The sequence below is a fragment of the Corvus hawaiiensis genome, chromosome 14 (assembly GCF_020740725.1).
Source record: "Corvus hawaiiensis isolate bCorHaw1 chromosome 14, bCorHaw1.pri.cur, whole genome shotgun sequence".
In the NCBI taxonomy this organism is placed as follows: domain Eukaryota; kingdom Metazoa; phylum Chordata; class Aves; order Passeriformes; family Corvidae; genus Corvus; species Corvus hawaiiensis.
The window spans coordinates 14,138,036-14,165,055 of record NC_063226.1 but is presented as its reverse complement, the minus strand read 5'-3'; the positions used below and the strand labels follow the sequence as shown (position 1 = coordinate 14,165,055).

Below are 27,020 nucleotides of genomic sequence, written 5' to 3'. Positions count from 1 at the left end.
AAAGAGATTACCTTTCTAATAAGGACCTTGGGCAAAGAAATCATTTGAACACTGGATTTCATATTCTTGAACTTCATTTCTAATTTGACTGCCTTCAGTGTTGACCTTTAAAAGACTGCCATATGAGCTCTTGAGTCTGAGGAGCAGCTCTGACTATAGTAATTTATTTTGCAGCAGTTGTATGTATGTTTTCCATTTCTGACATTCAACCTGAGTTTTTGTTATTTACGTGGTTTTTTTTGGTTTTTTTTTTTTTGTATCCTGTAAGTTATATATGGCTGCAGTCTTTCAAGGACACCCTTAAAAAAGAAATTGTTAGTTTCAAAGGTCTGATTTGTCCTTGTAAACTTTCACACAGTTGAAAATAGAACAAGTTGTCTTAAGGATGTGCAGAATTAATCAATTTTTTGATTCTCTCACTTGATGATAATGAATTTGGTTTATTGAAAATGCACATCACTAGCATCTTCTTCCCTCTGCAGTGTGCTTTTAAAAAACGAATGTGCTTTAAAAAAGCCAATAAAAAACTTATATTTGTCACTTTGTAGATTTCTCTGTTAGCATGTATTCACCCTTTCATATTCTGTGCTTTCTCTCCTTGAAACACTGAAGGACTACAATGGATTTTTCCAGCTATGAGTTGAATGTTGTTCATGCATGGAAGGATTGTGGCTCTGTGATCACCATTCAGAAAGTGAGTGGGATGAAGGAGGACAGACAACAGGACTCTTAAGCAGAGGCTGTGCCTTCTTGCTGCTGCACTGGCCTTTGCCCTGTTGAAGTTGCTACTCCTTTTCACCCTCCACGTTCCCATTAACAAATGTCTGGGATTTTTTAAAATATTGTTTCTTGCCAAGTTAATGCAGAGGAAGCAGTTGTGTCTGTGTTTGAATGCTCCCAGCTCACTGGCCTGCAGGGCATTTACAGCCTGGATGAGGAACTGGTTAAATGAAGGTCCATTTTTATCTTAGGACAGTGGTGAACTCTACCTTTCAGACAAAACAGAGATGGAAAGGAACTGAAAACACCTGTGATATTTGATTCAAAACCCAACAGCATAAATGAGATTCTACTCATGCCAAAGAGGCATGCAAAAGTAAGTAGACACAGTCAATTGTAAAGATGACTGTGTTAGATTCCCTGGAGAAGTTAAGTCCACTGGGATGTCCTGTTTGCAATTACTTGCTATGAATAGAGTTTCAGTAAAATGAGGTGTATTTATTTGTATAGATATACAGTTCCTGTTTTTCAGGCTTCTTTCTGCATGTAAACTGTCCAAATTTAGTATAACCTATTATTGTTGATCATTCCTGACCTTTGCAGAGACCTCACCACCTGTACAAGTTTTTTGTGAGCATCAAAAATCATGGAGATAAGCAGTCCTAGAACACATTTGTGCTTACCATGTACACATGACATTATTCATAAAAGGAAAATTATTAGTCTCAGTAACATCTGGATAGAATGGAGATAATAGGAGTTCATGATTGAAAGGTGCAAGGCTTACTCATTTTTAGGGCTCTTTTTTTTTTTTTTTGATTATAAGTTGTTAATGACTAGAAGAGAGATTGTATTGTGTTAAAATTATGATTTCATTAAAAAAATGCAAAGTCTGAAACAAAGTGGTCCATAAGGATAGTGTTGACTTCAGGGGGAGCTTAACATTCAAGACATATGTTATTCTATTTGGAAATCTAATTTAGGCTCCAGTCCAGAACAGTTAGGCATGTCTTCACATTTTACTACTTCTATGGTGATATTTACTACCAGAACAGTCATATTGATGGATCAGAACTTTACTGAGATAATGGCCTAATTTAATTTGTATTCTAAGAGAAGTGCATTATACCCTTCAGCACATGGAGCTCGTACACCTGCATATCTGGCAAGTGTAACAATGCATTACCAGACCCCTGAGTACTTGCTGGTATTATACTCTATTGGAGTGAAAATGAGGTAGTACATTTGCAAGAGAAAATCTAAATATTTATTACTTTCACATAATATTTTATTTATATGGATCCAGGTTTTTTTCTTGGTGAGGCCAGTGAAAATCTGGAGTAACTGCATTGTCTTTAATGAAGGTACTGCATATCCAGAGACATTAAACAATCACCAGAACAGAAAAGATGCAAGAAATATTGACAGGTTCACTGGTAAGTGCCCAGCCCAGCATGGCTGGTAGGTTACTGTGCAGCATTTTGCTGTTTGGAAGGTGGATGGGGTCAGTCAAGCAACTTTCTAACTTGGCAAAGCTGAAGTTGTTGAAATTGCTCTTTCAGGCTGAACGGAAACTTTTAGAATATTTAGGTACTTTGGCAAGTAGATTGAGGAGAGCAGGTGTTTGAAGTGCCTGTTTATGTGTTTTGCAGAAATGTTTTGGGTTTTATTGACTCTGATATCCATGTGTCCTTGTGAACCTTGATAAACTACCTCATGCCTCTGACAGCTGAAGTAGGTACGATGTTCCACCTAAATTCTTGGCTTAATGCCTGGCTGGATCTAAACCTATATGATTTGTTTACCAGCTATTTGTGCTATATACTTAGCACATATATATATATACACACCTTATATATATACCACAATACCTTATATTTAGGTAGTGCTGCCAAGTATCTAAAAAGTTCTCAGAATAATACCTTGTGTTCCATCAAGAGACCTCAAAACATTCCTTGCTTAGGCAGGTGTTACTTACCCTACCTCCTCTAACCTTCAGCCTCAGAGAGGTAGGATGGCATCTATTATTGACTACATATGTTCTGAACTTGCAGCATTAGTTAATATGTATAGCCTGGATGACATCTTGTTTTCCTTTGGGAGCAGGATTAAGGCATTCCTGGATTGGGTTGGACTGGAGCTGGTGCTTTGCCTTCGCTGTGTTTCCCTGGGAGCCCAAGTTATTTGCCCACAGTGATATAAGAAGTCTCTACAAGAAACAAGATCTTTGTCTCCCAGTCTGTTTCAGACCATCCTTTCTTACATTCAGTCAGAGCTTTTCTATTTGTTTTTATTGCTTAGCAAACCTATTATGTAGTTGATGAAGAGGAATACAGGCCGTCAGGACATTTGTTAATAAAAAATAAATATAACTCAGTTTTTAAATAGGAGCATGAAATTTAGCCTGATAGAGAATAAAAATGACGAGCAAAATATTTATAATAATTCTCACACTTACAACAGCTTATTTTTCTTTTGTTAAAAACGTCTTCCTAAACACTCATTTTCTAAAGCTTTAGTCGAATTAAACCATGATTAACATGTCAAAATCAATCTTCTGTCTTTCTTCCTTTCAAGTCAATCAAAAGCTTTCTATTGTCAACAAGAGAAGGGGCAAAAATGAAGGTCAACATTGCATCAGTCTTTTCAAAAAGCTCTGCATTGTAAATTATTTAGGGGCTCAAATCAATCCATTTTTTCTTTTCAGTGGTTGGACAATAAAAGCAAGATTTACTGTGGCAAGTGAATAATAAAAAAAGAATTAACAAAAAACAAACAAAAAGCCGTTCACTTGGCAACCTTCTGCGTTAATCAAAACCTGAAGACTAAACTGAAAGATCAATATTTGGCTTCAAGATAAAACATAGCAAAGCTTCCATTAAAAAAAAAAATTGGAATTAAAAAAAACATAGGCTGTGTTAATCGAAAAGAGGCAAATACAAAAATCCATATAGTCTTTTGGTTATCTGTGATAAAATGGCCCCATTGGAGCTTGACAAATTACAGTATTTTTATGCACATATCAAAGTTCAACTTGATTGTCTCATATGGGGGAAAACACCATCTGTCTGTATTCTAGAAATAATCTGCATAATTGACTTCCAAACAAGCCTCAAAGAAACAGGCATTTATCACCTTAATTGTGACAGGCAGAATGTGTGTCCCTGCTATTTTATCAAGATAATAGTAATAGCACTGTGGATACCTGGTATCTTGTCTCGCCCTAATTTTTTTTTCAATTTGTGTGGGTGGGAACTGGATCCTTTGAGTTACAACTACTCTGACAAATTACAGAGGAGGCAGAATCACCTAGGAAAAAATAGCAGAGTGAGACACCACCAAAGGTGGGGCTTGGTGTGCGGGACTTAAGGTACTTAAGGGCCTGCTGGAATCTGGAGAGGGGAGCACAGACTGTTACAGGAAATTTGTGAGAGGACATCTCAAACACCATAGGCAGATGCACAACATGCATATAAAATCCAGTTATGAGGGAATCTGTTTGCGTTTTAAACCCAGAGGTGCAAACTCAAATTTAGTGCTGTGACATGCCGACAGTGAACTTTGGCCTCCAAGCTGAAACATCCTGGAGAGTCTTATTTGTCTCTCTCTGTGGCTGAAGAATTTTGCTGTTATATACCAGCAGCAGAGGCAACCCTAAAATTTGAAACCAGTGAGTTCAGAGTAATGGAAGATATTTAAAATTGAACAGTAGGTAGAAATCTTGACACCAGTACCTGAAAACACGAGGGTGCAGTGGATGTTATAACCTCCCTGCTGCATGAGTACCTAAGCGCCTCACTCCATAAAATTTTGTAATAACAACCCCTTTATGACTTACACCTGGTTATAACATAAAGGATTGATTAGGTCTTGAATCTTACAAGGAGGGTAGGCAGCATTTAAAATATATAGTCTAACAATATATTTTCACAAGATGAGCCAACACATTCTCCTGTGAAGTCAAGCTGGCAAACACGGCTGGGGCTCAGGGCAGTAAATAAGGGGATCTGGCCATGGCTGAGCACGCTCATGTCCTCCAGGCCATGTGTCTCCTCTTCGTAGCCAGGGATGAATTACAAGAATGAATAGTAACTCTTCCCACCATGCTTGATTTTATTTATTCTTTTGGTCTCCTGCTGAAGGATTGCAGGGAAAATAGCCCACTCTCCCCCCACCCTCCATTTGGCAAGTTTATGTTAATGTGGCCCAGTATTTACAAGTGGGGCATAAACAACTGACAATTTTATGTTGCTAATAAACAAAGTTTTTTTGTAAGCAAAATGTTCTTGCATTATATTCAGAAATCCAATTTAGAGAAATGCACTTGCATGTAAGAAATAGCAGAGTTGTTGTGTAAATCTGAGCTGAACTACTGGGTATTGTATGCACACACAACATTAAAGAAATTACTGAGAGAAATAAAATCAGCACCCGTGAGCATGGCTGGAGGTGATGTAACGCAGTTCTTGGTGCTCGAGGCACGAGCTCTGGCGTGCCCCAGGTCACAGAGAGTCCAACTGCTCTACCTCCACGCGTCGCTGAAGCGACTTCGGCATCAGGAAAGGTGCTGCTGGCTGAGCTGGCTAGCTGGCTTCTGTGTAGAGGGAACACAGCAGGAGCCGATGGTATCGGCTCACGTTAGCTCGGAGACAAAGGAAGAGAGAGGCTGTTCAGGTCTGGCTCCTAACAGGTTTATTGTTAGAAGTTTCGCAACCCGAACAAGCTCGGAAGGGTTGGAATGCGATGGGAAGTGATGGGAACCCTCCCCGAGGCTCGTCCTCAGTTTTATAGGGAGTTTGAAAACCGTGGGGAAAGGGGAAAACAACCAATGAGTTACAAGCCAGGGGGAGGATACAATTTAACATGAACCACTGGGGTAAACCGAGAGGCGGGAGTTACAGCAGAGAACCAGTGAACAACGGAGTAACCGGGAATTTTCCCGAACCGGGGGAGGCGGCTTGGACCTGGGCGCTGCCCGGGGGGTGCGGCTTAGGCTTCTGAGCCGCCCCTCGACCCACCCTCTGAGTCTGCCTCTTCGGGAAACTCGATCCAGGGGATGGGCTGGGATTGATTGGCATCTTGCTGCCCCAGCCCCGCAGTGGGCTGGGCCACACCGACAGTGATGTTTCCTGTGGTGTGGACTAGTTAATGTAGGCTGCTGGGGAGAGGATAACAACGAAGTGGACAAAAGTATGATGATACCACAAATATCAGTTAGAAGACCTGGAAGCTGGTCTTCCTCATATCAGTAAGTTTAGGCTGAGGGATTTTTTTTTCCTTTCAGTAAATGCTGAGTTTAATTTATTGCATCACATCTATTTGGAAAAATTTAATGTTTTAATTATTTTTTATGTATGGCACTTCTGTAAATGAAAATTATTTCTTTGTGCATTATGTTTTAACATGAAGGAGGAAGGAAAAAACAGAAAAGGAATGTTTTAGTGTGTAATTTTTGGGTTTATATAGTTATGTATGTGTTTCATACATAAACATGTGCTGTATATATGTGTCACACAGATCTAAAAGGGTGTGCTGTGTTCCTAATTCCTCCAAAGTCTCTCCCTAGCAGTCCATGTGCCCTGTTTCTTATAGTAAAATTGTAACACTTCCATCCATTCTGGATTTCCTTTACATCTTGCAATGCCGTGAGGCATCAGACATTAGTTCTTACGTATTTTGGAAGAGTTTATGGTTCATCTGCATGCAAGAGAATCTATTTGCTACACAGATAAGAAGACTGCCTTTATTATGTCAAGCTCCCTCAGTGAAGTCTGACATGATCCTTGAGCAGTGAAGAGCCCTTGCATCTACTGCTCTAGTTTGAACATAGGACACTTGTGGAGGTCTCCAAGCCCCCAAATCTGCTGTTGTCAACTGGTCCTTCTGTGTTGAAGAGGCTCTGTGCCCTGCTGTCATCCCCTTCAGGGCAAGGGTTCCTTAGGGGCTGCCCCAGGCACCAGGGACACCTCCTTGGGGTCAGTCCCTCTGAGCTTGTGACAAGGAGCAGCCTCAAAATTTGTTTACAAACTCCCTGGAAGCAGGAGCGTGGCTGCTCTGTCACTAGCCCAGGGCCAAGGAGAGGGGACATAGGTCTCCTTGCCAGGTGTGGGCCAGCCAACACCTTGAGAAAAACCCAAGCAGGATTTGTCACTTCCTGTAGCAAATGCAGACGTGGTTTAAAATACTCTGTGTTAGTTTAACGACAGGGGGATCATCTGAGACTTGTCTTGCCTTGAAACTCTGCTTCACTCTGTGTGAGCTCCTCTGAAATATATATAGTGCACTGCTGGCACCCAACAAATGAGATCTGAGCTTTCTTTTGTTTTATGGAGCTCCTTGTTGTTTTATGTTTGCTTGGTAGTATTGGAGATAGTCCTGTTTGTAGCTTCAGCTGTGTTAGTGGAGGAGCCCATCTGAACCCAGACTGCTGCTTTTTCTGTAATAAAAAGAAAAAAACCCTTAAATTAGCCTTTCACTTCACAGCCAAAAACTTTGAAACCTGTTTTTGTTGTGACATTTTTCCTCACTGCGAAAACCTAAAAGTTATTATGCTTTGATTCGCCTACTGCAGGTTGTATGATTTGACAGAGGGAAGGACTCTGTCAGTTTTCTATTGGTTTTTAGAGCACTCTGTACACCTTAAGTATAGTTTAAATAATGCTAATAATAAATAGAAATGGGCCATTTGACCCAGATGACTTTTCTTTATTACAATTGCTACCTAAAGGGCTGTATAACTATTTCACACATTGAACATATGGGAAATGATGTTATTTTTTGTCTATGTTTTGTGGTTTAATGTTATTCTTGTTTTGCAATAAATCTGTAGAACCCCTGTAGGCTTTTTTTCAGATTGCTTTAAAATAATTTTCAAGTGTGTAGTCATTTGTTACAGAATAATGTGCTTAATTTGTAAATGTAGGTGCCTGAGGATTCCCATTTCTGCATATTGGTGGAACAGTGAGACTGTAAGGCACAAATATCTACTTCAGTGCCACTTGAGTATTCAAATGGGGACAGAATATAATAATTTATGTACTGGCATTTGGAAGGCAACTTGCACGGGGCTAAATCTGTCCTAGCTCTTGTCTGGCAACACCACTGTAATGGATGGCATGGTGAGCAATGTAAGTCAAATGATGTTTTATTTCCTTTGTATGATATAACTCTTATATAAGAGCCCAGATCCATAGCTCCACACTGTGCTTTCAGACTTCCATTTATTTTTCTAGCCCATTTCAATCTGTTCACTGATGTCACTGCATTAGTGATGCAGTACTTTGCTTCTGTCTCTCTTGGTTTAGCTTTACCTTTCCAACCCAGCTGGAGTTATCTCCCTTGCTTCTTCAGAAAACATAAATCCTCAGCCAGCCTCAAAATTCTGATGTATACAGGTAAGGTGCACACTCATTCTCCTCTGCAGGGAATCATACTCAATGAAGTTTGTGGTTAAGATTCAGCAAGGCATGCAAATAACACAGAACATGCCACTGAAGTGCTAAATGCTACAGGTCTTTTTTTAAAATCTATTTCAATGCTCCTGTTGTCAAGTTACCCTAATCCTGCCGAATGCTGAGTGGCTTTTGAAGCTTACACATATCTCATTGATATTAATGAGAGATTGTGGCACACTGTGTAGTGAAAAAAAAAGGTTCATAATGCTCAGAACACTGAATCAATTACAATAAAATTAGAACAAAAATATATGAAGTAACTAAGAACAAACATCTCTATTAAGCACCACATTTTCTTCAGAGATCTTCCCAAAGTATTTGAAACACAGAAGATCTAATTTCCTACAACCCAAGGAAGAGTTCAGCTTCATGAAGGCAGTCTTTACTTTGAATCGAGTCGATCCTAGAGAGTAAATGCTGGAGCCCCTAATGACAGGCAGTTTATTCCACTTTATTTGCTACAAATTCTTCACCTGGTCTCTGCAGTTCACCCACTGACATTGCAATAATTTACTACTGAGTCCAGAATATGCTGTTGACACCTGTAGGATGTAAGTTAGAGAGAATGTGTTTATATGATTCCACATGTTGAATTACATGATACAATCACGTAATTAGAAGTATTAGCCTTGTATGAATTCAGTGCTTCATTTTTTCCAGGCCAAAAAACTTAAAGAGCATAGGATTAAAATGCTTCTGTGGCCCCAGCAGTGTTTCTTACATGTCTGTTGATGCATGGTTTCTGCTTCCACTGGTGGAAGTCCTCTTGTGTCCATCTAGCCAGAGTTTCTCTTCCCAGCTGTTTGCTTGCCATGTCAATCTTACAAGTTCTGTTACCACCATTGTTCATTGTTGGCAACAAAATAAAACATATTATCTGTTATATCTCTATTACAAGAATGACTGCTCTTTCCCTTGTTTCACTGATATTGTTAACAGATGTCACTCTGTTTTGGGTGGCTGTTCTAGTTAAGAGTAAACATTTTTGATCTCTAAAGCCTTTCAATTCCATAGTAATTCTGCAATTTAAATAGCAGGCAATGAGAAGTTCAAAGCTCTGCTATTTCAAGTTTATATGCAGCAGTATATGCTTTTAATGCTTGAAAAGCCATTGGGTCTTGGATGTGAAATGAACAAAATAATTCACAATGCTTGGCTGGGGGTGTTCACAAAATGTCAAAGCCATTTTAGAAAGCCATCCCAAACAGCACACTTTGAAAGGTACAGGCTTGGAGATGTGCATATTCTTCCTTAACTTGCATTTTCAAAACCAAAGTTGTTTTCCATTTTCTTTTCTTTGACAGTGAATTGTGTTGCATTCTCACACTTCAGTAACATAAAACAAAGCAATGTGACTCTGGGAATGAGGTATAACGATTTGGGAATGAGGTGTAATGATTCAGCATGGTGAGGTGCCAGTGTGGGTATTTAGAGACCAGCAAGCCTTGACAAGCACCATTATTGCCTTTGCAGTTAAAAAATGGTTAAACTTTATGCTTATAAAACAAGGTTCTATAAGCTATTGCAGAAAATAGAACTTGAATTATTAAGTTGTGAGTGCAGTGTATTGAAGTCTATGAATTTGGATGAGATTAATCACTACACTCTATCCAGAAATTTCCACGGGATGTTTCATGTACCATAGCATAAATTGTATATTGAAATCAATGAGGTCAAATTTTAGACTAGTTCTGTTTTTCCTTAACAATATTAATTAAACAATTAAAAATACAATAAAACCAGAATGCAAGTCTCAGTGTAAACCAGTAAAGTAATGGCTACTTGTCAGCTGTCTTCATAAGAAGCACTTAGAGACTGGTATCAGACCTTCAAATGCAGTAAGACTTTTCCTCTATTGACTAAATACCATGTGGCAATCATAGGAAGATATTAAAAGGTTACCTGTTGAAGCAAGGGAGTGCTACAGCAACTGGATTTTTCAGTGGTTCAGCTTTACAGTGACTCTGCCCTGACACCAGGTAGAGTCAAGAGTCAAATTACGACACTTGGTGCCTTTAGTCACAATATTCACTCAAACTGCTGTTACTCTTGGTAGGAGGCTTTACCGTAGGTCCCAGACTGTCCCATGGCTATAGGTTACTGTGGGAAGGTAGCGAGGAGAAAGCTGACACTCAGTTTCTGCTGCAGATCACTGGGGGATTCTCCCTCTTATGTATGTGATAGTTCATTTAATGGACTGCCATCAGCTGCATTATCATGAACTTCATATGATGGGACAAATCATGACTGAATTTAGGCAAGAGTTGGGGAGAATCTTCCCTGCCTCTGTTCCTTGCTTAATACCCAGACAAGGAAAGTGGAGCCCTGAGCTGCACATCTGCTGTTTCACTTATATAGCAAATTTGTGCCAAGCTAATCCAATTCCAGCTCAAGTAGGGGACAGCTGAAATGGCTCTGCAATGGTGAAGGTCATCCTCATTACCAACGCACCCTCCTCTGGCAAAAACTGAGCCTAATTTGGAGGTGAAACTGGTGGATGTCCAGATAAATACCCTCCAGCTGCAGGTGAAGATATATGATGACCTTTTGACAGCGCAGAGTTGCATGAGCAGTGTCCTGCAGTTGACTTTATGCTGTCAAGGCCAGTATGCTCCACTTGGTTATTACTGCTGTTGTCTGTTTATGTTATTGCATGTAAAATGTAGATATTGCAGCTCTGTGATCTGGCAATAGAACATTTTTCCTTGGGTTCTCTGCAACTCTTAATGACATAAAGCCAATCAACATTTTTTCAATGAAAAATACATTTTACCTGATTCCATATACTTCTTGTACCCATTGACATGAAGATTATATAGACCCTTTTCAGAATGGAAATAAAATTGCAGAACACGTCTTTTTGGTCCAGCTGACAAGCAATTTGTGAAAACAATAAATTATTGCATGATGCTTAGAAGGCACAGGCACAGATCAAGCATTTCAAAGACTTCTCTTGTTTGAACAGCTTATTAAATTGTTAATGACTCTGGAAGTTTTGCATATTTTTATTTAAAAAGATAAACCTGTATGTGTACAGTGTACTTAATGATTAATTAAAACTTTAAATCACTTACTGCAGGCAACTGCTACAATATTGCTCGGGATTATGCGAACATATTTGTTTTGTCCTAGATTGAAACTTGGATAAAATTGTTAAACACATTATGTTAGCTACAAACCATAAATTTTGCACACATTGAGCAAGTGGTATATTTTTCTTTGTCTGTTCACATCAGTTAAGTAAATATGATCCTGGTTAGCTGAGGAGAATGACTCAGTTCGTGAGCCTATTTACATGACACATGGGTGGGAGAGCTGTATTTTGTGGAATACCAAAATCATTTGTTCTTGAAAAAGTCTTGTCTGTGGGTTTTGAATATCGATGTATTTAAAAATTGAATCCAAGACTGGATTAATTCCATGAGCTTCAGTATCTGAATCTGCAGGAGATACCAAAAAGGCCAGGGCAAAGGTATGTGCCCTGATTTCAGGTGAGTACATGGGTATGTGCAGAGTTCCTATTGTTGCCACGCCTGTGTCAGCATGGGATCCAATCTAAGCACATGCTGCAATGTCTGCTGGAAAGGGGTGCTGGAAGTCAAGGCACTGCTGAAGAACAGGCTTAGCACAGGCCATGCTGTGTCCAGCACCAGGGGACCTCGCTGGGTCAGGAATTCTTCTCTACCTCATTAGCACAGACACAGAGACGGCCAAGGATCAGTCTTGACAAAGACATTCACGTCCGCTTTGCAAAGAACTCAGTGTGTAGAAAAGGATCTAAGGTAGTGAATAATTACTTGGTCAAAGGTAATTTTGCCAACTACAGTAAAAATAATATCTTTCACCTCACAACAGAATGCATCTTACTTTCATTTACATCATTGTTAAATGGATTTCCTAATTTCCAGTAGATTATTTTGCAGTCGTTAGGATAGGCTACTTGGCACTCTGCTGCTGTCACTCCACCCAAACATAAGAGGTATGTGCACACCAAATGTAGGCTGAATAGCAATGAGGGGTATTATAGAGCCTTGGTATTAATATTTCAAATGTTTTTGTTTTGTTGTCTTACTTAATATTTTATTATCAGATTTCTGCTCATTATGCGTACGGCCCTATTCCCTGTGTGGATTGATGAAGTTATGTTGCAGTAAATTGAAAAAGAGAACTATACATACAGGATGATTTATTGTTAATATGAAATTCAGCATAAACCTGCAAATGCACTAGCAGAAATCCCTAGCTATTTCAAAATTCATATTATGAGACAGACAATCAGATGCCCAACAAACAGAACATCTTGTACTCTATTAATCCTGCAGTGACAGATCCCTTGCATGCATTTAGCTTTCCAAATAATACAAACATATGTCACCATTTTGCTTTTATTGATTTTGGACTTTCAAAGTACAGCTACAGCACAAGGCATTATGAAGACATTTATTGCAGAGTTTGCTTTGATTTGTTGTAGTCAATTGAAATTGTGTCAAAGTAAAGTCTTTAATATTAAATATGATGAATTCCCTTAGGACTTAGTACTGCAGAATCATCCAGCTCAAGGTGACTCCTGCCAAGTGGAGCACAAGAGCCCTGGGCTGGGCAGTGCTTCCCAGAGCATTGTCCAGCAGCCTACCAATGCAGGGAATTGTAATTCCATTCACATCATACAAAATATTGCCAGTCACAAATATATTAAACTCAAACTACTTCCTTTTCTGCTGTTTCCATTATTCAAAGACTGTTGCTGAATGTTTTTCTTAGAGAATCTTTTCCCCCCTAGTTCTTGTTTTCAGTCAGTCTTTGGTCAATACATACCCATTCATTTGAGGGCAAAAATAACATTTATCTTTAAGAGATTTTCTTTAATGACAATAACCATCACTGTTCTCAGCCTTGAATTTCTTTCAGTGCTTGGAGAGTTGCACTGGTACCTCTGTGTCCTTGCTGCAGCTGGCTGGTTGATGCACACCAGTACTGTGTTTGCCACGTCTGTAGCCACATGCCCAAATCTTCCTCAATTCTCTCCACAGTTTCCACTTTACAGCAAAACTCTTGTAGTTCTTAAATGCCTGGTGTTCAGCTTTGATCTTGTAGTTCTTGTGTGATACTCAGTTCCCCCTTTGAGTATTGATCAGGTCTCCTAACCTGATATCGTCAGCTAATGGTTTTTCATTAGCACACTCTTACTGGTAACCTTAAATATATTAAATAAGGAAAAGCACTCAGAGCTATTCTTGCAAAATTTTCTGTTTTCTTCACCTTAGCTGTTCTATCCTCTTTTCCGTACATTAGTGTCTCACTCTTAACTAATATTTTCCATGTAGCATGAAGTTGTCAGAGGTGGAAACTGCATTCTCCTCTAGCAGAGTCCTGAATTTATATTCTTCTTTTTTTTGAGATTTTTGCAAGAGAGGTGGTTTTATCTGCACTGTGTCTGCCAAGGAGGAGTGCTGCTCTTTCTTAGTTCTGTTCTACATCATGGACTGAGGAACTATTTTAGAAAGGCAACTATTTGAGGCAACTATTTTCAAGACATATTTGGTTGCTTCAGTTTTCAACTTGTCATTCAGCTTGGCAAGTAGAACCTGATAAATCAGTTTTGGGTTGATTCCCACTGATCTCATGTAGTAGTCCAACTGTTTGGTCACAAATGTTAAAGCAGAATATTGTAATAGTTAAAATGTTATTTTTTTATCTTAGAAGAAAGTTTCCAGTCCCAATAATACACTTTTACATGAATGTCTAGTGGTGTTTCTTTACACTGGGGTAATCTTACTCTTTGGAAACTGGAATAGATGCAAGTTTGGGGGCATTTCTTGCAATCCTGTTGTGCAGTCATGGTAGCGCAGCAGCAGCAACTTGTGGGGGTATTGTATGGAACAGGCTGTATGGAGCAATCCCTGCAGACTGCCAGTTTATCAACAGACAATAAAGGAAATATTCCACTGCCTAGCTTTGTTTTTAGGTAGCCTCTAGTGCAGATAGGAGTAGCAAGGGAAAAAAAGAATTAGAAATCTTGGCAAGGGAAAAACAGACAATAGAATGAGTTGAAATAGCATTTTATCAGCAGAAAATTAATGGAGTTTATCCCTTTAACTCACAAAGCCCAGCCAATGCCAAGCTAAATTTCAGTATGGCTTGTGTTCATGAATAGGAAGTATAAAATGTGCATTTCTCCTTTTAGAAATCACTCTAAGAGCTCTGTTAAATACCAATCATTTATATATTGACCTGGGCTTTGGCAATACTCATTAAAGTTTATTTGTGTCCTCTCAGTGACTACAGTGAGAGCAACCTCTGCTGCTGCCTGTAAACATGTATTTAAATGGGGTGAGGTGAGAATGACAATAGCTTTTGATGTTGATCCCATTCTCCTTGCCCTGGCAGCCTGGTGGCAGATTTCAGTGGGAATGTGCTTGGAGTCAGGAATGCACCACTGAATCCGTCATTGCTGGCTAAGAAAAGCCAGTTTGATCCATACAGTGCCAACACAGTCATAAATAACCTTACTGCTCATTGTCACTAGGCTGTGCTGGACCCGGCGAGGGAGGAAGAGGGGAAAGGGCCTGCACTGAGGGAAAGGACAGCAGGGCATCTTCTGCCTCAGGCTTACGATGCTGTTGCAGATGTCCTCTTGCTGCCAGCCCCTGCAGGGCTGCCAGTGGAGGGGAGCAGGCTGCCTTCCTGTCTCAGGCAGTGGGGGATTCCTGTCATTTCCCTGTGTTTCTCTGCAGCTCAGATTACCTTTCCGAGTGTCACACTGCAGACCTGTCCCCCAGGAAGAGGCCTCACAGGCACCCAGCGGGTCAGCTTGTCCCTTCCTCCCGGCAGCACCGGGCAGATGCGTGCCCCTGCTCTCTCATGCTGTGACAGACAGTGATTGATTTTGAAGTATGGAGTCACAGGGGATATTGTCTGTCCTGGTGCCTTCACTACTTTGCTTTCATGGAGGGCAACAGTGGGAAGCAGACACCTGGTCTGGCAGGCGCTCTGCCTTCATGTCTGTTGGTGTTTGTGGGTGTGAGCCTGTGCAAAGTGCAGGTGTGGAGTTTTGGGTTTTGTTGGTTTGTTTGTCCTGGGGTTTTTTTCCAAGTTGCCCCTGATTCCTGACATCTCTGAACTAATGTATTTCAGCATGTTCAGAGCTGTCAACATTTGTTGAGAGAGGTGAAGGTCATCTGAGCACTCCTGAGCAGTACAAGTCTGTTAATCAAGATAAAAACATTACTTTTTTGCTGTTTCTTTTTCTTTTCTTTTCTTTTCTTTTTTTTTTTTTTTTTTTTGAGATTAGGTCTAGTGGCACTTCCAAGCAGTAAGCACAAGTGATATTTTGATAATTGCTTGGTGGTTTGGCAAATTTCCTGGAATCTTGAAGGGAGACTTTTCCTGGTGGAGAACCTTCTTTCCCCCTTCCACAAACATACATGCACTCTCATAACTTTTATAATTAGGGAATCACACCTTGATCAGATAAAATAGCGATCTGTTGCAGGATACACCAATTCTGATTTCATCCATCTGAAAACGAGGGGCCTTTTTGAGCAGCAGTTGGTGGCTTTTCCAAGACCTCTCCATACTTCTATCAAATCACTGCCTAAAACAAAAAATTCGGAAAATCCGATTATCAGTTGTTCCATAAAAAGTGTATTTCCAGGTCAGTTGGAAAAATATTTTCCAAAATTTGATTTTTGTAATTACTAATCTCCTTTTCCATCCTTTTCAGAAGTGCATGAGGGAGATTACTGAGAGGAGTGGCCCTCGTTGCTATCCCAGATGCTTAGGTTGATAACAACTGTGTGAGCTTTTTTTTTATGACAGATTCCAGGGCACAGTAAGTGACTGCAAAAGCATCATTATTCACCTGGGACAACTGGATGCTTTCCACTCAGTGTTTGTTGATTTGCCATTTAATCTAGTTAGACCCAATTCTTCCACAGCTCCAAAGAAAAAAATAATTAACCCCTCCGTAATATTTATAGTATGGGGGATAGTTAGAAAATCCTGCTGTCAGTTATCACTCACTTTGACAGAAAAATAAGGATGATGATATATTACAATTACAATTACCTTCCTGACCTAAACAATGGTTGTAAGCTAATTCATTTTTCTATTCTCTGAGATCCTACTGTGTAAATATTAATGGCAGGTCTTTCTGAATTGTCCTGTTGGGATGCTGAAACTGTCATAATTTGATGATAGTTTCGAAAGATGTGAGTAAAAAGCTGGATTTGTTATTTTGATTATTGGAAACAATATCAAAACAGAAATCAAAGGGACACCAATAGAAAGTGAACTGAAAATAGAAATGAAAATTTGTCGTGGATCACTGGAAAAGGGCAACATTATTTCCACCTTCCCAGTTGGGGAGACAGGACTGTAAGATTCTCAGCAGGTATAAAACATCCAGGTTGGTTTAGTGTGAGTGTCAGAAATATTTCTGCTGTCTAAAAGTGTCAGCAATCACAGAGAAAATCAGATGGCAATTCAGGACTGGCTGCTGTATAGAGAGGAGAGTAGTGGGGTTTTTATAAATCTATTTTCTGTTTTATTAACAGCAGTGAGAGCAGTAAGGGGAGCGAATCTATTCAAGTACCTCCAGAGTAAAATCAATTAAATTGAGTAATCAGACAGGCAAAGGCTTTTGTGGGGTGTCAGCAGGAGGTGCAGCACAGAGGATCAGTGAACACAGAGTTTTGCCAGGTGTGTTATGGTGAATTGGGTGACCTTGTGTGGCTGCAAGATACCCTCCTCAGTTGCTTGCTCATTGAGAGCAGTTTTTTGAAAGTTCTGTGTTGTTTTTGTTTGTTTAGGTGCTTTTTTGGGGAGGTGGGGGTGGAAGGCAGATATTGACACTACTGAATTTATTCTTTTGGAAAAAAAATCGTTTTCAAAATTTATTAAAAAAGGTGCATTTTCTGTCTGAACACCAGATTATAACAAAGCAAAGATTTTAGTGATGCTTAGAAGAAAATACTGAGAAATAAAAAAGGGGAAAACCTCACAAAGATTTTAAATTAAATATTCTGAAATAGAAATAACTTTGAAAAGTCACTTTTTATGAAGCCTCAGTTTTAGTTACAAGAATCATGACACGAGTACCGGTCTGGATCACACACTTGTGGGGTGGTTAAATGGGTCAGGTGGAGTGTAACAGCAAACTGCTGGAGGCTTTTGGTGAAACTGCAGCAGAGCAGGCTCCCCTGACTTTGCAGCTTTCCTCCTTCTCATTTGCCATTGTCGTCATGATTTTTTAAGAATAAAACTCTTACACCACCAGTTTGCTCCATCTGAACCAGTGAGGGGCAAGAAGTGCAGATGAGCCTCAGCTAGTGTGTTATGAGCCCCACTTGGTGTGTTATGTTTGTTGTCTTCGAAGTGGTGCTTGATTGTGATAGAATTAGAACAAAAGCAAGGTAGGAATTTAAAATACTACTTTGATTATCTTCAAATGAACAAAATGCAGCAGTGGCTTAGACACATCAAGAATGTGTTTCAGTGATGGAGCCCCACGGCTCATTGCGTGAGTCAGGCAGCTGAAGCCTGAGGAAGCCCTGGTAAAAATTAGCACATGAGTAGAATCATGGAATGATAGCATGTCCTTAGTTGGAAGGGACCCAAGTCCAGCTTGCACAGGACAACCCCAAAAATATCTGCATGGAATATCCATATGGGTTTGTTATCCTCTAGAATTTTTTGTAACTGTGTTACATGAGCCAGACTTTTTTTGAGATATGTTAATCTTTTAAAGCTGCTTATTTTATTCACGCCAATGTCATGACAACAGATACAAACCTGCATGTTTACTAGACCTGCACAGGAGTCCAAGTGTTGGCACAAACACAGCTCAGAGGGGTGACTTCACCTCTGCTATTGAAGGGTTATTGCCTTCAATGAGAGAAGAATAATTCATTTTTACTCTTTGAGAGTTGGCTACTTCCTTTATTATTCCTGAATCTGAATTGCCTCTCCTTGAAAGATGCGAGTGCTTTTCCACTGACACGTGTAGAAGGGCAGTGGATGATAGCCTGTTGTGACATGTATATTTCTTCTTTGACATGCAAGCTTTCAGAGCATATCTGCATGGTGCTCCAATCCCCTGGGGAAGCATGCAGATTTACAATTCTAAACCTCCGCTCATCCAAATTTTGGCATTCAGTCAAACAGAAATTTGTCATAGTTTATAATCCTTGTTAACGAGAAACATCAAAAATTAATGCTCATTAGGGTGCTCATTAATATGCATAGTAGTCTCAGTTTTGACTTAATTAAGTGAAGCACCACTTCACAGTGGTATTGTGCCCCTGCAGTAAAGGAAAGTTCAAACCTGTGCTGCAGGAACAGGGTGGAGCACGGATCCCTTTGGACAGCATTACCCCAGGTTTTGTTGTGGGGCGTTGCTTATCTGCAGCTCTCCTGCTTCCTGACAGCCACTGAGAGCAGCTGCTGTGGAGCTCCTGTTGATAGTTGTTATTCAATGTTGTTGCTACTCGCAGTCCTCAGAGTTTTCTGAATACAGTGCACGACACAGAAGTAGTTACCAGATAGATTTGTTGATGTATGTGCCTGCCCTTACATTACTTTGATAAAGATTATTTCTGGGGAGGCCACGGGGGTTTTTCTTCTTTACAAAGGTCTTACAGGTCCCTGAAATCCATAAAACAGTTTTAAATCAGCATTGTCAAAAGCATAGTTGTGAATATTGATCTGACTGGCACATGGAAGGAAATGTGTTCTAAAACAGAGTCTGTGGCCCTCATGACTGGTGTGTTCTGAGCTCAGCTGGGTACATCAGCTTGAAACAGCCTCGGTGACGTCCACTGGGCTCTGCTCAGCTCTGCCGCCTCACTGGAGTGGGGTCAACACAGGTAATTGCAGTTCAGATTATAGCACGACTTCTGCTTCCTTGGAGTATAAATTAATTAAACAACTGCCATTAATGCCTTGTCCCTCAAGCCATGTGAAATTCAAGAGTAATTAAAAAAAAAAAAAAAGAAAACATCCATATAGGGATGTGAATTTGTGAAGCAGGATTTAGCACGCTGGCAGCACACCAGCCCAGAGTTTCCTGGCTCCTTGTCCCCTTCTCTGCCTGTGTGCCCTCCCGCCCCGTGGTCTCTCTCCTGCCAAGCAAGCACGGGGCCAGACAGTGGCCATGGCTCTCGCCCAGTTCTCCTGGGGCAGGCATTGCATTGCTGCTACTTCAGGAGAGGGAGGGCTGAGAGGAGACAGGGTACAAGCTGGCAAGACGTGAGGAACAGATAACATTGGTACTGGGGCAGAACTGAGGCTGCCACTCGGGTAAAGGACCGATTCCAATGAAGAGATCCACAGCTAATGGATCAAGAGTAGGACAGAGCTCTGGGGTGGTAGAAAATACCCCACCAGACCAAGGTACAGACCAGGTTCCCCTTTCTTTTAAGAAACATCTACTCTGGTGACAATGCTGGGCAGACAACAGGCTCAGATTTTTCTTCTTCCCTGTTGGAGGTTAGGATTTTTTTCTTTTTTTTTTCTTTCTCTCAGGGAATTTTCTCCCATTTGTTGCCTAGGGATGATAACAGTACTTAAGAGAGACAAAAAAAGTGGCCTAGATGGGGGAAAGGGGTACTGTTGGCTGCAGTCTCTTAGCTGGGTGGGCTTTCTCTTGGGAAGGGCAGAGATACTGTGAGATTTTGGTTGGGGGGTGAGGGGCTGGGCTCAGCTTTTCTCGTTTTCTTGCTCTCAGGACCGGAGGTGAGCCAGTTGGGCTGCTGCTGTGGGAAGAATTTGCTGCCACCGCAGAGTTCTGTCCCGTACTGCTTCTCCTTCCTGTGGGTGAGCTTCTGTTTGCAAGAGCAGCTGTTGGACTGGGACCTTTCCAACACCTGACCTGACTGGAGGGCTGCAGAAGCCTGGCTGCTGCCGCCCAGCCCTGCTGCTTTCTGCCGCTGCTTCGGGTTTTTTTGCTATGCTTAAACCCGCTACTACGTGTCTGCCTGGTGCCTCGCAGTTCCTACTATGGCTGCGGAGGTTTCTGCTACATTTTGTTCGCCACTGCCCCTGCCATCCCATTCCGCCCATTCCGCCATCCAGCCCGCCCGCCATCACCACCTGAGGGTACCGAGCTCGCGGCACAGCGCCCCCTGCAGGCGCGGGGGAACCATCGCAGCCGCCCTGCCCGGCCGGGAGCCGCCAGCGCCCCTGCCGGCTGCGAGCGGAACTGCACCCGAGGGGAAGGTGCCGGCAGCCGAGAGAGGCTGGGACTGGGTTCTGGCTCTGGTTGTTGTTGCTGCCGGTGTTGTTGTTTGTTTGCCTTGTTTTATATATATATATATTCTAGTAAAGAACTGTTACTCCTTTTCCCATCTCTTTGCCTGAAAACTCTGTAATTTTGGAGTTGTAATAATTTGGAGGGAAGGGGGTCATATTTTCCATTCCAAGGGAGGTTCCTGCTTTCCTTGTCAGACACCTGTCTTTCAAACCAGGGCATTCTCCTATTCAGCTTTGTTGCCTCACATTCCTTAATATAGATTTGAGTGGTCTGGTGGCCGAAGGGCCACACACAGACAAGCTGCCTACTTGAGCATCAGACCTTTAAAGCTGCAGAATGCAATTGAGTTCTACCAAACAGAGGAAAAAGCCCCAAACACACCAGATATGCCCCAAATTGGAATGCCAGTGGTCAGTGTTGGAGTGCAGGTGACCACAGATCAATTGCTTTCGGGTGTAACCCTGGCTTTTTCTTAGACATTGCTTCATTGCCTTTGTAATTTGATGTACTTTTCATACCAGCCCAGTTTAGGTGATAAACAGGCTGAGCAAGGAGCAGAGACTGTCTCTGCATTTCCAGTGCACATCAGCACAGTTATTTAGCACAAGGGATGGCGTGATTTTGACTCACTGAGAGCTCATGAGGTTCTCAAACTCTCATTCCACCATGGCGATCAACTGGCCCATTTTTAATAGTCAGGACTATAGTAAAACAACATGCATGCAGGCACAATAATTAATTCAGGCTTTGACATTGGGATATGCTCTTTCTTTCTTCACCCAGGTACTTTCACTTGCTTCTAAATTCCCTTTCACTGCATTTCAGGAGGGGATTAAACAATGCTGGCATTAAATGTGCTGGTGGAAATTACCTGCTTCTGCAGAAGTTATGGAAAGGCTAGCTAGAAAATACAGCTTAAAATGGCCCGGCAACCCCAGAGAACAAAAGGTAGAATTCGATCTTTCAAACAGAGGTGATCAAATACCAGCTACTACCTGGTCAGGTGAAAATGTTATGGAGGATAGATTGTAATTTCAACACAGAGAGCACACATCCTATGAAGTTTTGGAATGCATGTGATCTGTAGAATTCAGTGCTTTTTATTTGTACTCTCCTTTAAACTAAAAATCAGTCGATTTCAAAGGAAGAGCATGGTAGGGTTGGGGGAGGAATCAATGTCAGGTGTTCCTGCAAAAAGAAAGTAGCTATGAGGTGGATGAAAAGTCAGTTGACCTTCTGCATATGCTGACCTTGATGAGCATGGCCTTTCCATGCCAGGATCCTTTCAGGATGACGCGGCTCATCTTCTGTCTAATTGCAAGTGATAAAGTCTGAATCTACCTGGAAAATGCTGGCAAATGGATGTTTGGTCCCTTTATTAGAACAAACATAGAACAAATGTCCCTTCACCTTCTTTAGGCAACATTTTTTTCCTGTTTCTCCATTTCAAAGTGACTAATGGGAAAGCTGGATGCAAAGGTCTCTGTGCAGGACTGCAAAACAGATCTTGCTGCGCCACCTGTGAGGCGTATGGCTGCTCCTCTCTGATGGAACTCTACTTTCCTAATTCAGCAGGTTTATGCCCCACCAACCAGCTCTCTGCTGGGGGAGCCAGAAGGAGAAGAGGGGCCATGGAACTGTGTAGCAGCTTTGCAGCACATGTTTTCAGCTAATCACCAGGATGCTGCTTTGAAACAATGTTTTTAGCACATGGGATTTAGTCCATTGCAGGGGATGCAGTGCACGTGTGTATCCCCACAGATGGGCCACAGGCCTCAGTGCATGAGACAGGCATGTCAACAGGAAAAGGTTGAGACATATAAGAGGCAAGAACAGGAAACTTGGATATTTTTGCAGATTTTAGAAAAGACTGTTACCCTCAAACCAATATCCCTTTAGTGGTATAGGGTTGAATAAAATAACTTCCTGACCCCCTTTTCCAAATTCATGCAGTCTGAGCAGGTCAGAGAAGCAGTAAAATTTTCATGTCTTTGTTTCAGCCTGATCAGGTTTTGTCAGAAGAATTTGTCTTTAAATAGGTATTTGTGATACTTTCCATTTTGACCCCTACTGCTGACACCTCAGAGTATCGATGCCCATCCATTCTGTGTCCCCCTCCTTTCCAGGAGTGACTTACATTGGGCAGCACACCAGGAGTTGTCCATGTCAATGAGCTGACACAACTCAAACAGGCAGTTGGATCTGGAGATTTGCACTCACTGAAGAAACTGAGAGCTGTTCCATGTGACTTTCATGAGATGTGGCCATTACCACCTCCTCCCAATCCACCCCGGCACAGAAGTGCTAAGAGCAGACATCCGAGTTCTTTGTTTTTCTGCTGTTATAAGGAAACTCTTATTAGTTTTTCTCCCAGTGAAGGCGTATGCAGCAGCTTTGCATGCAAACAGCAATTACTGGCAGGATAAAGGACTTGAGTTGGGTATTGATCTTAAGTCAGGGAATTTTCACTGGCTGAGAACTTGTAGGATTTTCTGAATACAATAATATATAAGGAATGGCATCGACTCTTGGCATCTGATGCTGTCAGAATTCCTTTTCAGCCCCTTTTCATTAAATGTGATCCCTTTAACAGGGTTGTGTTTTGTTTGGTTTTTTTCCACTAAGAAAGCAAAGGCATGAAAAGGCATAGAATATAGAAGTGGCAAAGGAAGGGAAACTTGCATTTTCTTGAAAACTTATCACCTGCTTGCAGTATCAAATTGAAGAAATTTGGCTTTTTATAGTCCCGAACCATGAAAATAATTTTCAAAATGCTCTTGAATACTGGTCTGTCAATGTCTATATCTGTGTGTTTCCCTGTTTGTTTTTAGGTATTTTAAAACACTGGTTTATGTTAGTTCTTTGTCTGCCTTCAGGGATCTTTACTCAGCTGAGCTTGTCAAAATGTCTCCTACAGGTTTTCCAATTTCTGTCTCCATTTCCATTAGCACTTTTGGATGAGTGTCACTTGGAGTTGGTGCCTTGTCAATTGGAATGATCTCTGACCTTTTAATAAGCACTTTGAACTGTTGGCTGCACTGGAGATATGCCAAATAGGGGAGTCAGTTGATACTCACTTTACATCCACCTGCCACTTTTATTTAGGGATGGAGTTATTGATACAGCCCCTGGGAAATTTGGGGAAAGGAAATACTTCTGATGAAGTTAACAGACAATTTGATGTCAGTACTGATGTATACAGATGTAGCTGAAAGAGGAGATGTGTGGATTAATTAATTAGAAAATGGTTCTCCTTGTGACTACCCAAGGGTATCCCTATGTGCTCAGCATATAGAAATATCAATTCAGAGGAGCCACGTTTCCTTATTAGAAAACCAACACTTTTGGCACTAAAATTCTGTCATTGGAGAAACCTGTCTGAAGAGATCAGCAAGTTGAATGACACAATACAGCATCTCTCCTAAGACTGAACAGCAGGGACAGATAAGCAATTTATTCTCTGCTCAGCACCTGCAGGCTGATGGGTTGCTGCCCAATTTCTAAAGCCATTGCTGTTAAAAAGCCAACACTTGCCAACAATTATTATATAATGCCCTCTAAACTACTTCATGTCTTTCTCTTTCCGTGTGTCTGCCTACATTAGCACATGGATTTGTTTCCTCCCTACTGATGTGCTGCCTAAATGTAAAGTGCAGCCTCATTTTGTCGGTTTTCTAAGTGTTGATGGAGTATGCCAGGTGGTGATTACCATTTTTAAGATGCAGACTTTGTAATATAGGAACTGTTTTGTAATGCCTAGCAAAAGCTGACTTTAAAAACTCTGTATAAAGCATTACAGTTCTTGATCTGTCACCCCTGATATTCCACACTAGTTTCCTAGTGAAGGCAAGGTAATTTCTAAAATTATCAAATTGAGATAAATGCTACAGAGTTTTCGTGCTGACCCAATAACATATATTTCTTTTTTATAAAATAAGAGAAAAATAAAAAGGATTTTGTAAAAGTTCCTTTTCACTAATGTTCTACATTGAGGCGTTTAGCTTAACTTAGCAAACCTGAATTCCCATACTTGTCTTACACAGATGCATCAAGGAAAGCTAAAAAGCTGTCAGGTGACATCTGATCATCCAAAATTGCAAATTACCCATCGTGTCTTTCACACAGTCTTTCAGTTGTATTCCTCATATGGAGAATCAGGTGGAAGTCCTTAGTCAAATTCCACCCTAACTTCAGGCAGCTCCTTTGCACTCCACTAGCCTTTTCTGCTGTGAAACTTTGAGAAAACTATTGAGCATCACACAGGTAAGAGCATGGGGCTGGATTATCTACAGGTTCATTTCAGTGTGGTTTTGTGCATCTGTATGGGCTTTGTGATAATATGAAATATGGAGAACTTTCTGATTCTCTTTCTTACCTTGCAGAGAAGTTTATCCTTTGTGTTTTCCTTTGCCTCCCTTTTCCTATGAGAGGGTTAAGATGTGTGTTTTATCCTTACACTTTCCTCTGAGGTTTCCTTAGTCTCTTCTGACCCCCTTGTTAAGGGAAGAGATGTGCTGCAACACAATATCGATAAGAGCCATTAACACTTGTCATACTTTGAAGTGCACTAAAAGCTTTAGGAAAACATGGATTTCTTGGGGCTGGAGATAGTCCCCAGGCAGTCACCTCAAAGGAGGGCTGTTCATTTGCATGACTGACTGGTTTGAAACACAGGGTGTTAAAACGTGTTTGAGGCTCTTGGTGCAAAGAGCATTTGTGGATAGCCCTTGTGTGGATTTCGTGTTGGATTTCTCAGTTGGAAAGGGGTTGGAGGAAGCACGTAAGAACAGAAGATGCTAGCAAAGAGCTTATTTTTCATTAGAAACTGGAAAAATATTTTTAAGTGTCATTGTTTTAAAGAAGCTTTATCTGATATTAATATGACTTCCAGTTTATACAGATGTTCCTATCATCCACTGCAATGGGTGATAGTGACTGACTGGTGCAGCATGGCTCTGCTTTCCATTTGGGAAATTGTGTTGATGTTTGTAGGAATTGAACGAATGGGAGAGGGATATGGGTTATTTCTGTGGTTCTTTCTGGTGGATTGGCATCCTTACTTTGGCAGGTTGTGTCCGTAGAGAGACTCTTCTAACCTTCCTGTTGAGAGGAGAGATATTAAGGCAGATATTTGACTTCAGTGGAATAGTGGGTTTTGGTGTCTGTGAGAAATCACAGATCAGACATTCCCTCCTAGTCTTTTTTGAAGTGTTTCTCTTTGCGCTTGAAGTGGATTTATTCCACATGGTTCCCTTGACTTCTGAAAGGTTATTCCTGGCTGATGGCAGAGTGCTCGAGCAAAGTGCCTGGTTCATATTACATATGTGGAGCAGGAGAGCTTAACAGTCAGTTGCTAGTATAGAGTTATTTATAGCTGAAATTTGACATTAGCCTCAGGTTTGTTATGATTGTATTTCATAAAGCAAATAGACGTAGCCGCAGAGCACACTATCCTGTGGCAGCTCTGCATAAAGGAAGAGGTAGAATATTACTGAGCCCCTGAACAGAGAGAACTTCTATAGCTGAATTAAGTTCAGAGGAGCAAATGAGATTTTCAAGGCATGCAGAAGGTTTACTTTTCATTCATTTTGATGCAATGTGTATCCAAATCCCTCTGAGTAGCTCAACCTCATTTCTGCAACCTGTGTGCTCCCACTGACTTGAAAGTAATATCATCTATGCAAGAAGATGGGGTTGGCTCTAGGTTAGTCTCAAAGAAACTGGGAAACTGTACCATGCAGCACAGAAAATACTGTAAATTACAGTAAATAATAGATGATTTATATGATGGATGGCCATCTAGGCATAGATAAAAGGAAGCTTAGTGCATTTTTATGGACAAAAAGAAACTGTGTGCTGCTTCCTTCTCCTCCCTCCCCCCTTTTCCCCCAATTTTACAATGCTCAGTTTCTAAAGAAGAGAAAAAATGATTTTAAAGCATGCTCTTATTGCCTTAGATTGGTCACTTAGTCTGAGTCTTCCACAGGATTCAGTGTTGCTCATGCTATTTTAACAAGGTGTTTTAAAATACCTTTATTGAGGTAATAAATACATGTCAATTACTGTCTCAGGGAGCATGTTTTGATTTGTAATATTTTTTTTCAACACCAATAATCAATAGATATCTCAAAAGGGCTTCATGCTATTTGGCCTGGGCAACCTGTTGTTTTAGAGAACTAGTTGTAATATTCATAAGTGAAAGCAAACATCATGCATATTAAATCTGAGCTGAAGCATGTGAGTCTAATTAAACAGTGAGGGCAGCTTTAGCATGTGTCTGCAGCTGAGGCTGTTTCTTAGAAAGACTTACACTTCGAATCTATCTTTATTAAGGCCTTGTCCAAATGATAAATATACGGTGCCTGCTTGGTATCTGCCACTTGGAAATAAATCACTTTAGGATTGATTTGCTAACGGCTTTCTTCACTCCGTGTCCTGCTGCCCAGGAGGACATGCTGGAGTTCTTCACAGAAGCACACAAATAAGTGGAGCTGCTGAGAGAAGAAAGCCAACAACAGCGTGACAAAGCTCTGCGTGTTCACTGGCACAGATGTCATCACGACTGTCATGATTTGAAACTTGTGGAAGTGCACACA

The 27,020-nt window shown here is 40.9% G+C and overlaps 1 long non-coding RNA gene across 1 annotated transcript in view; it reads left to right on the top strand.

Annotated features, from left to right (window-relative positions):
- LOC125332981 overlaps positions 1 to 3,415 on the top strand; it is a 51,432-nt gene extending 48,017 nt beyond the window's left edge. Inside the window, exons 3-4 of the long non-coding RNA XR_007206705.1 lie at positions 613 to 694; positions 2,827 to 3,415. This is a non-coding gene — a long non-coding RNA (uncharacterized LOC125332981). The remainder of the gene's footprint in view (positions 1 to 612; positions 695 to 2,826) is intronic.
- Positions 3,416 to 27,020: the final 23,605 nt, after the last annotated feature.